Here is a 12,466-nt window from a genome sequence, read left to right on the forward strand (position 1 = left end):
ATATAAATCTAAATGTAATCAATCTTTCAGATACCTTACTTCTCCAAATGTCTTCAAGATACACTTGGCTGGAAAAATGTACCAAAATATATTCCTACATGTTTACTGTAGGAAGGCAATGGCAATCACTCCTGCAAAATTCTTGAAAACCCAGTGTTAGGCTTGCTTTTGGAGAACCATAAGTCGGAAATGACTTGAAAGGAAACAATGATAAAGATGAAAAACCTCTGGAAATGTACATATAGAAATGCGTATTTTGTGAGGAAAATCAGCTGAAAAGTAGATATTCATATATTTATTTATGTAATAATTTTTGTGTTGATTTTTTTTAAAATTAATGGTTTAATGAGGAGACATTCAGCTGGAGTAAGCATGGATGGATGGTAGAATAGGCATATAGACAATCACATGCAAAACTCACTTGGACTGGAAATAGACTGATCAATCCATGCTTACTCTAGCTCAATGTATGAATGCGTCATCAAAGAAAACAGGGCTGGTATTTTGCAAGAAATCATTATCTTCTTCCCACCTGAAAATGTTCTCTGTCCCTATAAATAGTTCACTTCCTAGGCAATGAGTGATGACTTTGGCAGTGGAGCCATTATCATATTGCCTCGTTTTCATACGTGGTGCAATACCTTCTTTTTCGTAGATTGTGATATAAAATTATACCCCTTTCAGCACACATTGTCTTTTATCAGATTTACTTTAAATTACCACAGTGTGCTGGCATAGATGTAATCTCAACTACAGACCAGCTGATTCCATCTCCTGTAATGTGTTGTACTATATGAAGCAGAATTTCCTGCTTCTAAAGGTCAAATTTGAACTTTAAAAGCCTCTTTAACTTTAACAAGGTTGATGGAAGGGAAAAAAATTATGAACCTGAACACTCCTCCCCCTCCTGCAGAAATCTCAGAAGAATTCTTGTATGCCTCAAAGGACTTTTCAAAGACTCTGGCACTGGTTCAGTTTTGAATCAATTCGTAGAGCTTTTACAAAGAGCAAGGATAATTAACCTTTTTAGCTCTGATCCCTGTGGTAAACATCCTGTAAAAGTATAGTCCCACCTTTATCCGGTGCTATACTGAGAGTCTATTAGGTTTATTTTAACATATGTTGGGTCTGGGCCAAGGCACAAAAGTAATTCATTGCTTCAGGAGATAAGTTAGAATTACATCACATTTCAATCGTAACTTAATGAGGGCTAATTGTTATAAGGGATAAGTTCAGTTGCTACTCACGGTTTAACTCTAGCTGTCTAATAGTTATGAGAATGCCTAGTAACCAAATGATAAAGGAGGAATATTAAGTTCAAGACTGAGTTGTGGTCTGTAGTGGGTGTCAAGGTGAACATGGGTTGGATGACAGTGTATTTGGTGCCATGGGTCAGCAGCTCTGTATCATTTACATTTTGATGTTTTCCCCAAGAAACCTTTGAATAAAATGCAATTGCAATGGTGACCAATTACTGGGATATTATTTATATGTTTATTTAGAACATTTGCATCCACCTGCTATCCAAAAAAGCTCCCAGGATGGCTTACAAATAGTAATTAGACAATTCCCTTCCCTAAAGCTTAGAATCTAAAAAGACATGATACACAAGGATAAGGGGATGTTTAGGGATGGAGGGAGGTTTAAATCCAACAAATGTCTGCTATTCTTCTCTCCCTCAAGGCCAAAGCAAGGGCAGTTAGTTCCCAACTTTCGTCCTCCATTCATTTTGGACTCCAGCTCTCAGAAGCCCCAGCCAACATGGCCAATAGTCAGGAATTATGGGAGCTGAGATCCAAATCATCTGAAGGACTAAAGGTTGGGAACCACCAAAGGAGGGTCTTTCTTCACATGCTAGAATCAAGGCATGATGGTGCTGTGGTGCTTGAGGGATATATGCTATAACTGTAACCATTTACCTTTTAAAAGTAACTGTCCAAGTTTTAACCTGGGCCCATACAGAATGTAAACTAATGACAGACAAGCATCATGATAAATTATGTGTTTATACTCATTGGCTCAGAATTTATGCAACAGTTGTGGCTACAGAACATCTTCATTAAATTGCTGCCACACAGTATTGTTGCTGGTATCTTTTTCCTGATAATGTTCAATTGTTTATCTTTATTGTTACCTAAGATCTATTCACAATAAAAACAGGCAAGACAGGCCTTTGAAAGCTGTTAAATCTCTGCCATTGATAGTATGTTTACTTGAATTCAATGTCATTGGGCTTGTATAAAGTACCTTTATATAAAGAGTGTTACATAGACTAGGAGCTTATTTCCATGGTGAACCCTTGACACAAAGACAGTGTATGAATAATAGATATCAGTACTTTGAACAGAGATGAATAGAAGTGTTTGTGTTATGAGCATTAAATGTTGTTTTGAGACTACTTCTGCTTGGGGATAGTAAGGTTAGGGGACACAGCCAGCCCCTGGCTTTGCACTGTTATCGCCAGTCCTATCTCCCTCTGGAGATAGTGATATGGCTTGTGTCCTTCCCTAGCACCATGGATGTCAATGAAGTGCTCTTGTTCTACATTTCCCAGGGATTTTATTCCTATTATAAAACTAGCTGATTATCTATATGAACAGGAGGGCTATATGGTCAAATGAAATCCAAGTTACATAACAGTGATAAAAACAGTAGGGACAGAAGGGAGGCTGCATGTGGAAATATTCCCCAAATGGGAAAATGGGAAACCCTGTACTCCTGGACTGGTTAGTATCTTTGAAATTTGGAGTTTATTCTGCGTAAAATTTGTCAGTGGGTGTTGTGAGCAGAAAGCAACATTTTCAGTACAGGAAACACATTTTTAGAAATATTATTTTTGTGCAGAAAATGCTTTTTCCCATGCAGAAAATGCTGATTTAAATTTAAAATTTGTAAATTTTGTGAAGAATTCATCCAGACCCATGGCACTTTCTGAACAGAAATACTATTTTCTGTGCAAAAAAAATACACTACTAACTGTGCAGAAAGTGCTATTTTCTACACAGACGCTGCTGTTTCCTGTGTAAATATACTGCGTGTGAATTTTACACAGAATAAATAAACTGTGAATAGTTGTCACGGTTTTGAAAGACTTTCTCACAGTGGGAAGAAAATTGCTAAACTTACTTGTTGGTTCCTTTGAGAATGAAATTGGCAAAAAATGAAATTCCTTTTTAAAAAACAGGCTAGAAATGGCCCTATTGCTTAACTGACTAGGTTCCCTGTAACCTTGTGAATCACTCAGAGATCATGGAAAGCAGGAAATTCTGTATTTGAAACAAAATTATGAGAAGCTTGCACACAGGATGACATTCTGTTTTTGTGATCATGAGACATTTCAACTGTCCCACAGCAGATAGCTTCTGGAGATTGTAGGTGCATCTGTCCTCTTTGGGGCATAGTCCACCCAGTCTATACATAGCTGATAAAATTTATTTGGTACCACATCTTTTCTTAAATCAGGCTGCTTCTTGGTCAGGAAACTGCCAACAGGTTTGTACTACTGCTCTTTTCATGGCTAGTATCACAGAGATGTCTTTGAAAGAAAGAGATGTCTTTGAAAACCCTGTGTTGTAAGTTGTAGAGGTCATGCTGTTCTAAGAACCTTAGAATTGCTTTTACAGTGGGCCCTCGCCTTACGCGGGGATCCATTCCGGATCCCTCCGCGTAAGGTGAATTCCGCCTATGCTCAAACCCCAGTTGAATGGGATGCGCTGCCCGTTCCGCCCTGCGCATGCCCCGTGGTTTGAGCACGTATGCTCAAGCCACGTAAAGCACACCCGCGTATGACGCAGGCATGCTGTATAAGTCTATCTGGCTACCATTTTGTTTATAGCACTGACCAGGAAGATGCCCCCGTTGTACATCTGGCATGATGGTAGTGACCATTGATTTTGTTTCTGTTGGTATTTGGCACTCAGAGATATAAGGCCCTTTCCCACTACAAAGTTACAGTGCTGTGATTCCACTTTAACTGCATGGCAACATCCTATAGAATCCTGAGCTTTATAGATTGGTTTATAGTTTGGTGAGGTGCTACAGCTCTCTGGATGAGAATTTTAAATGTCCCTCTATAAATTGCAGATCCCAGCAGTGGTGTGATTAGGGGGTGCAGTGGATGCGGACTGCACCAGCTGACATCCTAGAATCATGGAATAATAGAGTTGGAAGAGACCGCAATGGCAATCCAGTCCAATCCCCTGCCATGCAGGAAATGCAAATCAAAGCATTCCTGACAGATGGGAGATACTACAGCTCCTCAGACATCTGCATTTTGGCAGAAATGGGCTGTGGCATTTGCCTGTATCTATTTAAAATGCTGAAGAGATGATGTGAGTGGGGTGAGGCTCAGTGGGAGGAGAAAGGAGAAACCCCAGAGGTTTTTAAAATGATAAAATTTCAAATTTGAAATTTTAATTTTTCAAAAACCTATAATTCATTTTTTTAAAACCAATTTCTCATTTTTTTCTTTAAAAACACCACATTTTACCAAAGTTTCACTTTAACCACATGAAACTGTGTATATGTAAACACATTTAATCTATGTGTATGATATCGTAATTTAAAGATATAAATTTAATTTTGCTTGTTGTTTACGTCACAACTATTATACATTCAGTGATATATGGAAATTTCAATGTATAAGTAAATTAATACAAAAAAATCACTAAGGCTTCTGTATGGTGTGATATGGGAGGAGTTCAATGGGGGAGAGGTGACACCATGAGTTACCGCACAAGGTGACACCAACCCTAGGGAGGCCAATGGATCCCAGGATTTCAAATGCCCTGGCAGTTAAAGTGGAATATAGTGCTATAATTCTGTAGTGTGAAAGGGCTCATCATGCTAATAAATATGGAGGTCCCTTTAGCATGACCACATGTCCTGTTTTTCTAAGTACAATCAGAGAGTAGTCTTCTTTTTAGAGGTTGGCCACTTGGTCAAACAGGATGTGTGAGACACTGGTTTGATTCACTAAGGCTTTTCATCCATTCATGGCTGATGAAGCTTTTTGGTCTATAGAGGCTGCTCAAAGCAGTTGACAGTTTGGAAACTTGCAGGGACATTCAAGTTACTCCCTTGAGATGGTTCACTTTAGATGCATTTATAGGTACATATTGGTTGTATTTAGAGATGTGGCATGTGTGGTTATATCTGAGGAAGACACTGCTGAGATTAAGCAGCAGAATCAGTGCTGGAAGGAAAAAAAGGCACAAAACTGCTCAAAAACAATTCAAAGCAGCATCTATTTTTGCCAAATATCTCTCCCATTGAAAATACATGTTTCTGTGAGGAAATGATTAATATTTGACTGAGTCTTGTTGTATGCCATTATTCTACAAGCTGTCTGAGTAATGCACCTCTGTTCAAACATGAACGATTCCACAGGCAATACTTAAGATTAGGCACGTGGCTATGCCTTTACATTGGCTTCTGTGTGACAAGCCAGGGCTGTATCACACCGCTTTAAAGCGACAAGAACAAACTGTGTGCATAAGCTTAAATACCACCTCCTTAGAGATGAGGTATTGTTGGTGAGACAATTGAAATGTTACAAGCTGTAGACACGGCAAAGGGACTTGGATCTGCACGCTTGTTGTTTTTCTGTCAACACTGAGACATGAAATGCTTCATTTGACTGAGTTTCTGTATTTGGTTTTTACAAGCTGTGAGGGAGAATCATACCTTAAGGGACAAGGAATTAGAGCCTCTTGCCCTTCAGATTGTTGGTTCAACTCCAGCTCAAGTCAGCAAGCAAATGTAAAATGCTATCCTTTCAGCAGCCGCTTTAAAGCAACGAGGGTGGGCTGCTTCCTATCATATCTCCTAAGGTAGACGTGTTTTCACAATGTTTTAGAATATTGTACCCACTATTGCCAGGCAGCAGCACTGACCATGCTATTTGTATTCCAACGCATTTTGAGGGTGTCGTGCTATGGAAGGTCATTGATATATATATATATATATATATATATATGGTAAAAATGCGTCACTAGAATGCATTCTGGGACTCCTCATACATAAGTAGGAGTATGACTATTGGAAATAGGATCTTGAACTTATTTATTTATTTTATATCCCACTTTTTTCTTGATAAGGGACCCAAGGTTGCTTAAGACAAGATTAAAACAGGATGCAACTAAAGACAAGTTATCAGTTTTCTCTCCCACCCCCAATATTTTAAATATATTATGAAAAAATACTATTGAAGTGAAAAGGAGGAAGTAACACAACCAAAAGTGCATTGCTGCAAAATAGAAAGCCAATGTGGTGCAGGGATTAGGTTATGGGAGTAGAAGTTGAGAGGCCATGAAAGTCAGAGTGGGAACTTGAATCTCCAACTCTCTCCTAGCATCACCCTTTGTCACAGGGTTGTTTTGAGGCTCCAAAGGCTACAAAAGCAATCATGTTTTCATTTGGCATCAAACCAACACCAATGTAGGCATCAAGATGGCCTCTAAGGAGAGGTCATTCCATACTGACATTGGCAATATCAAGCATGATTAAAGACTGGTATATACTTTCAAAAGAGTCAAATGGTAAAAGCTGCTCATGGATTCTAGCAGTGAGTGTGGTAGCTATGGAATGGCCTGGTTTTAAATACTGACTATACATCAGTGGCAGCATTGAAGGGGGGGGGGGGCAGGGGTTCAGACCACACCTGGTGATACCCCAGAGGAAAAGTGGCACCAATTTGGGCCCTCCTCTTCCTTCAGTGCAGGAGGGGCAAGAATGTGCCCTTCCCGACTCTGCCATCACTGGGCTTTTTTCCCTGGGACAGAAGCCCAACAGTGGAGCAGCAGGAAGGGTGAACGCACCCCTTCTGTGCCATCCTGCCACCTCCCTTGCATAGCCAGGGTGACATAGTGTCTGGGGAAGGATGGGGGACAAGGGAGTCTACCAGCAGTCTTCTGCACTGGGTAACACCCTAGCTAGTGACACCACTGTTTCACATAAGAAAGAAAAGGATACCGCCTAGCTGTGTCCTTGATACATTTTTTTGGAGTGCAAGGAGTCCCCCACCCTCTTTTCCCCAGTGAGTATTTAAACCCACATTCTTTCATTGCCAGCCTGACATAATATAGTCCAGGAGAAGCATTAGCATTGGGAGCAACTAAATATATGACTGGCCCTGAACTTTATAAATGGCTTAACATGACTAATGGTCATCCTCCACACTTGTGGGTTTGACTTTTATGGATTTGATTATTCACAGATTATTTGCTGCTACCTCTGCTACTGCCCTATGCCACTTTTAATAGAGACTGGAAGTTTTTGAGACTGCAAAATTGTGTATAAGAGTTTTGGGGGGATCAGTTTTTCCCTATCTCTCTATGAAAACAACTGCTGTACAGGATGATCTGGAACAACAAGAGAGTGGCAACAGGGACTGTAGGAGGGAGAAGGAACTGGCATATATATATATACACACACACACACACACACACACACACACACACACACACACACCTCTAGCACCTGAGCCTCCTCCCTTAATGGAAGGAGCCTTTTAATTATTGGGACATTATTCAAGAACAAAAACATTCTCCTTCCTCTGAGGGTCAAATTACATGGAATGGTTGCATGTCCTTGCATACCTGTAGCAAGTATCAAATGTGGGCTACTAGTTGCACAAACAAAAATTTGCTCAGACATGAAGATTACTCAAAAACTCAATGATGAAGGATTTAGTACAGCTTTTGGCAGGGGAAAAACCCCTCCCAGTGAGGGCTACTCTTCTAAAGTCTTGACAAAGATAATGGAAGATATTGAAATACAGGTATGTGTTTGTGTGTCTTTGTTCTTTCAAGTTCCCTGTTGAGTTATGGTGACCCCACGAATAAGGGTTTTCTTAGGCAAGAGGTGGTATTGAATACCTTGCTTCCTTCCTTCCTTCCTCTGAAATACAGACTTCAGCACCCTGGTATTCATTGGCAGTCTTCCAGGGCTGACAACCCATGGCTGACCCTGGTTACCTTCCAAGTCTGCCTCCTAGTCTGCAAGGTGAAAAAATGACAGAATTCTTTGGCTCCCTTTCGAGCATTGCAGAGATGTTTGCTCATTTCTTTATGTCCAATATGTCATGAGCCAGAGTCTGTAAAAGTTACTGCTTTGGACTATCACTCCCAGAAATGCTAGCCTACCTGTCCAGTAACTTTTCCAAAAAGGAGTTGCAAAAAGCTGCTCCTTTCTGCACTGCAGAAAGATTGCTGTAGCCACTGGTGCCACGGCTTTTTGGTAATCCTTTAGTGCTGCATCATCTGGATGCAGCACCAGAGCTGTGATGCTGCCCCCTGCGTGGTGTGGCATGTGGCGTCATGTCACCATGAGGGCGGAGTCGGGGAGTGCATCATGTGGATGCCATTCCCCCATTCTGCCCCCATGCTGGCCTATATGGCTGGTCTGTACACCCTGTTACTTTCTCACTTCCCCCTCCCCCCTTTACCTTTGTTCTGGCTTATTTCAGTTATTGCAAACTAAGTTCAGCCTGTACTCAATTGACTCATGGGACAAGGAGGACAGGAGAGGACAGAATCTTGCCCTTTTCTGTAGATCCAGGCAAAAGGTAACCGCTGCAGCTTTACCTAGATTGTCTGTTCATTATTAATCATTAATAATATTTGCCCTCCTAACCACACTCTGATGTTGCTTGGTCTCACGTGTCTCAGCGTTCATCAGTGACATGTTGGAGGGTATGTATATGCACAGGTTCAGAAGCTGCCATTGTTAAGGGGCTCTAGGAGGCACTTGCAAGAAGATGGGAGGCCCTTTTTTCATGAAGGACAGTGCCAAAGCAAAGCCTAGGGGAAAGTATCAGGAGACTGAAAGGAGACCATCCAAGGAGATTGAAAAAGAACCAGGGAATTGGAACAGTCCGAGGATTAAAGTCACTCGCTTTATTTTTGCATGCAATAATCTCCTAAAATAGGACCTGTAAGGCTAAAGATGGACTTTGCAGGTATTGCATCAATGAGAAGTGAAGCCAGGATGGAACTTGATTGATTATGGGTGTAGTCTAGCAGAATGTGTTAGAGCCCAGGCAGAGCATGACAGAAGTTGGAATTTATTCATTTTCTAAGTTATTTTTATCTGATGGGATACCGTTTACTGATTGGAGCAGTAAAACATGAACTGATGGCAAGAACTGCATTTTAATCAGAGTTGCTGTTGTAGTGATTGAGACATAGACTGGATTACTTGAATTGGTTCTAAAAAAGGGGGGGGGCTTCTGACAAAGTGTATGTGTGCTTGTCTTGATTTTTATATGAAATCAGTAAAGAAAATTGCATTGTAATGTTCCTGGATGGTATTCTGTATTAAATAATGCTGTTTTTTTTTTTAAAGGCTTTCAGCACAATGCCTTTGGGAGTTCTTCACTGGTTAACCATAATCTGAATGGAAATTTTCTGAATTGGTGGTGAATGTTGTTAGTATACGCCAGTGGGGGAGAAATTAGCAATTAAAAATGATTTAATAAGTTTAAATATTTATTAAGGTAATATACATTATGTGGAATTATAATATAGGGGGAAATTCAGCTGGCTTTAACATATCACCATATGAAGCTGTAACTGTGAAAATGGTTGCATAACATGCTTTTTATTGGTGCATTATTTGTAATAGGGTACTTTGCCATTTGTTACTTCAGACTGGGATATCCTTTGTGAGCAATCCATGGGAATTGGAGTGCATTTCCAGTGGTGGCAGATGTGAACTCATGTGTTTCATGTTAAAATGATTATTTCACTTTCACGATTCCTTTGACTTTTTGATTCCCATTTGTTTGCAGCAAAACTGTGCAATTCTTTGCCTACGTACGACATAGGTCTACAGACATTTTGTTGTATTATTTCGTATTTTTCCCCATGCCAAGGAACAGCTGTGAGAATTTGATGCTTAAAGTTAAAATGGATATGAATTATGCCACCCAGTTTGTAATGGATTGGAACTTGGTTTGTTCACTAGCTGATACTTTCCCTGAATATTGCAATGCATTTTTCAGTTGCACAAGGTGTCTATAGGGAGACTATCAAAATGCTTTTAGAAATGGATATTTTGAGAGAATAAAGAATTAAAACTATGGATTTAAGTAAGATTTTTGTATGGATTATATTTTAAACCACATAAAACCAATGCAGAGATAGATAGAGTGGGCTAATGCACAGCTGAGGACTGAGCAGCTTTCTTGGTGTTGTTGAACTGCAGTTCTTAGCATCCCTCCCTATCGGCTGCACTGGCTAGGACTGCTGGGAGTTGAAGACCGGCAACATCTGGAAGGAGCATGATTTTACTCTTGTGATGTTCTGCATAGGTTGTAAATGTTTTTGTGTATATAGTACGAAGACACAGCTTTCATTTGGAAGGACTATAATCGTGCAAGAAACCATAATATAAAAGGAGCAAGTAGACTGAAAATGTGTGCTATTTTCGTTTTACTTCTGTGGAAAGTAAAGTTGTTGGTTCCACACACAGACACACTTCTTCATTAGTTATGCCAGAGGTAAATATATATTAAGATATGTAGTATCTGTGCTGGCCACAAAACATAAGGAGAGTTTAAGCCAGAGAACTGGAGCCCTTTCACCCTACACATTTATAGTGCTATGATTCAACATTAACTGTTATGGTGGTATCCTATGGAATCCCGAGGTTTATAGTTTGGCTAAGCATTGGAGCCGAGTACCTAAATGTCCCTCCATAAACAGCAAATCCTAGAATTAAATGAGATACAGCTGTGGCAGTCAAAGCGGTATCATAGTATTGTCACTGTATTGTGTAAAAGGGCACCAGGGGCCCAGCTCATAGCATTACAGAGGGGGAAATATTATGGAGAATTGGATCCTGAGATTGAAGTAACATTTTTGCTAAGGGGATATTAAAGAGAATCCTTGAATAGCAGTGTTATTTCTGTGAGAGAGGAAAAATGCTATCCGTTCTCCTGACGGGTGGGTTATCGCAGGCTGTCTGTGTTCAGACAGCTGTGGTTGCTGGATTGGGGCTTGTTGCATTAGGAACTGTATATGCACAGTTGGAATAGGACTAGTGGCATATCACAGAGTGCTAGACAGTGTAGTATGGAGGTCTGGATTCAAATTGTGCTGAGCACAGAACTATGTGACCTTCAACAAGTTTTGTTTCTGTTGAAACTACTCTGACAGAAAAATTGTAAGGCCAAAATTGGATGGCCTCATCTTTAGTGTGTCGGCTGTGATGGAATATAAATATGCTTAGGTAAAATCTTAATTTTACTTGACTTTCATTATTTCTAATAAGTAGCATCTTAATTAGCACATCATTCACCTGTTCTTTATAACCAGAGTTGTCGATGGTGCTAGGATCATATTTAACACAAAGGTTAAACAATAGGTAGCCTATAGGGATGTGAATGATCACTGTGCAGTTGTTACTTATTCTGGTGGAGCTGTGGCTTTTAAAAAAACTTTAGTTGTATTAATTGTGCACTTGTGGCAGAAAAGCTAGTTATAAATTTATATTAGCAAAGCTACTATAGCTACTTAGAAGTGTAATAATTGGAAATAACTGCTCTGTGTTAGCTGTGGGGAACAAAGAATTTCAGTAAATTTATATACTTACCCACCTCACTGTGACTGTACCCACAAAGGATTTCATAAGATTTAACTACCTATGTACCTCATTCCCATTCTCATTGGATTTTTGAACTCATTGCCTTCTAGAAAGCATTCTCTCCCGTGGTTGTGATTTAGAATTTCTTTTCCCCCCTTTACCACATCCCATTTTTAACCCCTTATGTTTTATAGAGTGCCTGGTTTTTCCCCCTCTTCCTACTTCTCATTTGTAGTATAGTATGTAAAGCTTTTAGAAATTAAACATGCCTTCTGATGTGTTCCATAAAAACCCACTTATGGGTTGCATTGAAACCATACTGTGGTTAAGCAGCCTGTGGTCCTGTAATTAATCTGAAAAGGCTGCAAAGCTCATTGTGAGATCAGCTGCCATGGATGTCTGCAAGGTTACAAATAATATGATGTGATGTGTGTGTGTGTGTGTGTGTGTGTGCACACGCCTGTATGAATCAGATATTAACAAGAATGAGGCAAACTCAGTTCTCTTTTACAGCCAGCTCAGTAGTCCCTAACATCTCCGGTTTCTTTTGCTCCTTTTCCTCTGACTGAGAAGGCATTGCAACAAAAAAGGAACTGTTGTCACCTCTTCTGTTACAACCAGTACAGCTTACTCCAGATCCCCAATAGTGGTGAGTCCATATCAAGGGTGTAGTGAATCTATGTGTCTTCAAATCACTTGCTGACCCCATCAATTTCACTGAGTTTTCTCAGGAAAGGAATACGCACGGATGGTTTTACAAGTTCCTTCCCCTGAAATATAGCATACAGCACCTGATATTCCTTGGCAGTCTCCCATCCAAGTGGAAACCAGAGCTGGCCCTGCTTAGCTTCCAAGATCAGGCAGGTTCTGGTGTCTTGGG

General features: G+C 40.1%; 1 protein-coding gene and 1 long non-coding RNA gene across 9 annotated transcripts in view; one reads left to right on the plus strand and one right to left on the minus strand.

The window, feature by feature from the left end:
• Window positions 1–12,466, plus strand: part of GRID1 (glutamate ionotropic receptor delta type subunit 1) — an 887,376-nt gene that overhangs the window by 154,881 nt on the left and 720,029 nt on the right. The gene's annotated exons all lie outside the window — the stretch shown is intronic.
• LOC121926496 overlaps window positions 1–12,466 on the minus strand; it is a 33,225-nt gene that overhangs the window by 12,855 nt on the left and 7,904 nt on the right. The gene's annotated exons all lie outside the window — the stretch shown is intronic.

Source organism: Sceloporus undulatus, chromosome 3, assembly GCF_019175285.1.
Source record: "Sceloporus undulatus isolate JIND9_A2432 ecotype Alabama chromosome 3, SceUnd_v1.1, whole genome shotgun sequence".
NCBI classification, from domain to species: domain Eukaryota; kingdom Metazoa; phylum Chordata; class Lepidosauria; order Squamata; family Phrynosomatidae; genus Sceloporus; species Sceloporus undulatus.